Genomic DNA, 5,926 nt, shown 5'->3' on the forward strand with positions numbered 1-5,926 from the left:
TCTGAGAATTATAATAAGTAGAGCTGGAGAGTGTTAGAAAACAGAGCTGAGGACATGTCAATTCCATGATCTTTGTAGAAAACTTTCCATATTTGGTTCTCTGAAAAACCTGGGCCAAGCTCTATTTCTTTCATTTGCCAAGAATTTTCACTCAAATTCATGAACCCTTGATCTAATGAAAACTCTAAAATAAAAATGTAAAACCTGCTAAGCTTTCACCTTTCTCTCTTCTTCCTCTCTGCACATTGTCTGTCCAGACACAATTTGTCACTTCAGCCAAGGCCAGATGCATGGCAAAGTGGATTCAGATTGAGTTGTTTGCCTGGCTCAGGTCGTTGCACGTTTCCCATCTCTTTGAATGTCCCTATGGATGCTCTGCATTTGCATGTCCTTCCTAAGCAGCAGAGGGATGTGTTGGCAAAACTGAGCAAATTAAAATAATTAAAGTGGTCCCTGGAAGGACAAGAAAGGGTATCTATATATATAAAAGGCTAAGCGACCAGCTGACCAGCCACCTGGTTGGTATGATGCACATTGACCACCAGGGGGCAGACACTCAATGAAGGAGCTGCTGAGCAACAGCAACTTGGCAGAGTGCCCTCTCGCACTCTGGGACCCCTTGGGGGATGTTGGACTGCCGGTTTCGGGCCTGATCCCCTCAGGCCAGGCAGAGGGACCCCACCTGCCAGAGGGACCCGCTCACTCTGCAGACACCCTTTGAGCCCCAGGCCGCGCCAGGTGAAGCCGGCTGGGGAGGGACTGTGAGAGGTTGGCTCTAGGGCGTGTCTGGGCATGTCTGACCAGTCTCACCCAGTCCTGCCCCACCAGCCACCTTCTAATTAATTTCCTTTCAATGTGCACAAATCCGTGCACCAGGCCTCTAGTAATGTAATAATCTTGAAAGAGGACCATTTCCTTTAGTGTAAAGATGCTATCTCATGCAGCCTTGCCATTGGATTGGCAAAATGACTGTTAGCACATTGTCCACAGATGGATGATGTTAGCAGTGGTGAGAATCCCTTTGGCCAGGGTTTCTGAGCCAGAACTGTGTTAGAATCATCTCGGGAGAATGCTGAGGGAAATGCAGCTATATACATGGCTCCTCCTTCACTGCTAGCATTCTCCAAGTTCACAATTGCATAAGCCTATGATATTCTTTATTTTAAAAAAAGTAAGAAGTCATTTGGGTCCATCCTAAATTATTCCCTCTAGGAAAGAAGATGGAAGAAAGAAAGATTTTTCCAGCCTGATTCCAATCTTCTAAAATTATTTGAATCTGGGTGTTTTCCTGACCTTGGTCTGCCAGCTGCTCAGTTATGCTAAAATCCCATTCATTTATGATTTGGGAGTCACCTGTCATCATGGTATGCAGAAGAGAGGCTACAGCAAGAGGGCAAAACCTATGTGAATGTCTCAGTTGGCCTCTTGGAAGATAATGTAGTTACATGTTGAGCAAGCAGAGAATGCAAACAAAGAGAAGCAGTGTGCTATAGCAGAAAACTGCTGGGATGGGAGCCAGAAAATGGGTTCCAGTCTAATTCACAAGGGCTTTTGTATGGATTAAATGACATTACATATGTTCCATGTCCAGTTACACAGCAGATGCTCAATCTTTTTTTTTTTCTTGGTCCTGATTCTTCCATGAGCAAATTGTGGCACTGAACAAGTCAGTCCCACTCTCAGTAACCTTGTCTCTAGTGCAAAAACAGCTGAGAATGAAAAGACTACATATTCAGATACTGTGTTGTCAAGCACTATGCTAGGTGTTTAAACTAAATTATTTCATTTAATCCTCATAGTAATGCTTGTGATAGGTATTATCAACCTGAGACCAATGAGACATCCAAGGCTCTGAGAATTTTAATAATTTGCCCAAGGTCATGAGAACATTAAACGACAGAGTTTGATTCATGGACTCTAATATCAAGGCCAATGACAACTGGAAATAATGCTTCTCAAAATTTCCCTTATGGAAGGGGAACTTAAAAACCTAAAATGACTTCACATCTGTTTTATCTTTAAAATTCACCTGGATTTGTTTGCATTCTATCCATCATGTATGCATGATTGTTTTAGTATGAAATAAATGCTTCAGAGTAGTGTTTATTCTCTAGTCTGATATGTCCTGTTCATAGTGTTAGCTCCTAGATACATGCACATCCACAGATGTGGAAATAATGAACTTTAGGAGGTCATCTCTATAGGCTTTTCTAATTTTAATGATTTGCAGGTTTAATTAAGTGCCCTGGTTATCAGGCAATTAGAATTATATAAATAGTTGTCAGTGTTACTTAGAAATAGAATGCTGTAATAATCCAAGTTTAATTGGTCAAAGTGTTGTTAATGGGGCAGTCTTCCAAGGCTGATGCAGGGGACAAGCTATTAGAGGTGTTGGACTACCCCCTCCTGAGTTAGTGTATCTCATATAATCAACTGCCATAGTTCTAGGCAGCCCATCTGAGATGTGGGTTGCTTTGGACAAAGGGAATGTGGCATCTCCCAGATCCCAAAGACCACAGCACTTTTCAGGTGGTCCTCTATTACAGCTGCAGCTGTTACCCATCCAGTAAACCCTTCCTCCTCTTGCCCCTTCAGCAGTTCCAACCAATGTCCAGTTAGTTGCCTAATCCTGCTCATATTTTTGTAATAGTTCTTTCATTAACACCTTTTCAGTTACTTTTTTTTCTGCTGAGATTCTAACTTTTCCTCTTCCTGAGCTCTGCTCCCATTTATCCAACATTTATCCAACATACACTGGACATGTCACTATAGTTTCACAGTCACCTCAACTCCAAAACAGAACTCATCATAAGCCTGCTCCTCCCAGAGTGTGGCCTGACTCAGTGATTGATGCTACTCTCTATTAATCACCACACTAGACACCTGAGTGTCCTCCTAGCCCTCTTCATTGCACTCACTTCATCCAGCCAGTTGCTAATTTATATCACTTCTCCTTCATGTTTCCTAAAATCACCACTTCTTCACCATCTGCCAAGTTTCTGCTCTTACTGTTTGTCAAGTAGATTGCCTCCTAATGGATTCAAAGGAGCTTGCCTTCCCCATCCTTTCCCATTGTTTTCTCTCCTATTATAATTATATTTTACAAGAACCCATTTATGCCAATCCACTCTTAAAAAAATTTGATGGCTCCTTATTCCTTAAAGATAAAATCTGAACTCCTTAGCAAAGAATACAAACTTTCTTTTTCTTTTGTAAACTTCAGAGTCATTTTCTTGACACTTCATAAGAACTCTCTCTCTGAGTATTATCAAATCCCTCATGTTTATCACAAATGGTTGAACGTAACACTTGTGCATTTTTACACTCTATTTCTTTTGTCAGGCATATTCTGTGCCTAACAGTCCTTCAAGTTCTACCTCCAGCATCACCTTCTCTAGGTAACTTACCCAGAAAACCACAACTCCCACAACTGGTTTGGGTGTGTCTTAAGGATTGCAGTGGCCCCTATCCTTCAGGTGATGGCATGTCCCAGGGCAAAGTGTTCTGTTCTGCTGGATGAAATACCATTGTTTAGTGCCGTCCTATGTCAAGTGAACACCATAAGCCTTATACTTGCTTTTCTCTTTAAGATACTGTGTAGGCCTGGAATGAGGCCTGGGACTAGTGTGGGCTATTCGGGAAGGAAGCTTCAGAGCCAAGTCTCATGAGATAAGATATGTTGGAATAGCTGATGGATCTTGGAATCAGAGAAGGTTTTGAATGCCAAGTCTTCTACTAACAGCTGCACAGCTTTTAAGAAAAGTGCAGAGAATGTTATACCAATGAACAGTGTGCTTACTAGTTACACAGAGGTCTGAAGTTACAGAGGGCAGTTTGAGCAATGGTATAAGTGAAACCGGCTCTGGATTTTGCCTTTGAGTCAGAGCCAAGACTGAAGTACTAGTTGTCAGGCCTATCTCACAGATCATACAGAAGTTCGTTCTCTCTCTCTCTCTCTCTCTCTCTCTCTCTCATCTTCTTATTGATTTCATAGAGGGAGAGCAAGATAGAAACATCAATGATGAGAGAGAATAATTGATCGGCTATTCCCTACAGGTCCCACACTGGGGATTGAGCCTGCAACCCGGGCATGTGCCCTGACTAGGAATCAAACCATGATCTCCTGGTTCACAGATCGACGCTCACCACTGAGCCACGCCAGCTGGGCAGAGTTCTCTTTTTTACTTGTGAAATATCATTGCTGAGGTAGATGTAATTTGAAGTTTCTATCCATATTATAAAGTTCAGTGATTTTTAAACTGAAATTAACCAGAGGGGTAATATAGAAATATATTAGGGAAATATATTTTTTAATCTTTGATTTGTGAACCCCCTTTACAACTATGTAATTTGACAACACCCCTCTTAGCATTAAAAAAACATACATTTTAGTAGTAAATGATAAATAATTTTATATTAAATAATTTATTTTTTGATCTTTATATATGATGTAATAATTACATATTGTATAATAGAATTTGCTCTTACCTTCAGTAATTGATATATATTTTATAGCTCTAACCTAGACTTCTTCCTTGAGCTCTAAACTCTAATACCCAACTATCTTCCCCAACAGACATCTCAAATTCAACATGTCCTCAACCTCCCTCCAAAATCTGCTCTAACTACTGCCTTTCTAACTCGATCTTGCAAATACATGTGTAAAGTATGACCACTTTTCATGACCTCCACTGCCACTACCATGCTCTATAAGTCACTATCATTTTCTTGTCTGTTAATTTTAATAGCTTCTTACCAGTCTCGCTTCTAACTTTGCCTTCTAACAATTTAGTCTAGGAAAGTGGTCAGCAAACTCATTAGTCAACAGAGCCAAATATCAACAGCACAACGATTGAAATTTCTTTTGAGAGCCAAATTTTTTAAACTTAAACTATATAGGTAGGCACATTCAACTTTAAATTCACGGCTTTTGTCTTCCGTTTTTCTTTGCTTCTTCTTTGTAGCCATCTCAAACAGGGCACCTAAAAAATGTTTCATTTTATAAAAATAAGGCCACCAACACAAAAGAATTACAATTCTTAAATCGATGACAAAAATACCTGTAGGATTTGCAGTTGGGTGGAAAAATACAGGTAACTTTATGCTTCGAGTAGGTACTTTAGTCACCCGCGAGATTTGCAGACGCGACTAGCACTAACCACTGCACAACGAGACTGCTGACTGACTGGCTCACTCAACTCCTGCATGAATCGCGAGCGCCTCCCCCGAGCGCGCTGCGTATCCCGAGGGCCGCCTGCGCCCCGTCTTCCGACGGACCCACACCCCCCACTTCTTCTAACGCCACTTCTTCAAAATAGACTCGCCCAGGCCGAAAACCGACTTCTGCGCATGGACCACGAAGTTTCAATCGCACTGTACGTGCGCGCCTGCACGTGGTATTTTGTGGAAGAGCCACACTCAAGGGGCCAAAGAGCTGCATGTGACTCTCGAGCCGAAGTTTGCCGATCACTGGTCTAGGACTTTCAAAGTGGTCCTCTTGAAACTAACCAGATGTTATTATTCCTCTGCTTAAAATGCTCAGAGTAAAAGCCAACCTCCAAATAATGGCTTAATAGGCTCCATCTGAGTGAACTATGGGCTTACTGACATCAGTCTCCTTGAGCCACACCAAACTTTGTTGCAGCCCCTAACATTTCCAGGCTTACTCCTTCCTCAGTCCCTTTGCGCTTACTGTTTACCCTGCCTGGCATATGCATTCTACAGAAAATTTCACAATTTGCTTCTGTACCTCCTTCAAGTCTTTTCTCAGATATACATAGGAGTAAAATATTTCCTGATGAGCTTACTTACAATTACTTCCCTTTCCTGAATATCTGTTATCTGCTTTATTTTTCTCCACAACACTTACTTTCTTATACACATTAGACCTTGCTTGTTAATTTTTGTTTGTTGTCTTTTCTGCCAA

The sequence above is a fragment of the Myotis brandtii genome, unplaced genomic scaffold (assembly GCF_000412655.1).
Source record: "Myotis brandtii unplaced genomic scaffold, ASM41265v1 scaffold468, whole genome shotgun sequence".
NCBI lineage: Eukaryota > Metazoa > Chordata > Mammalia > Chiroptera > Vespertilionidae > Myotis > Myotis brandtii.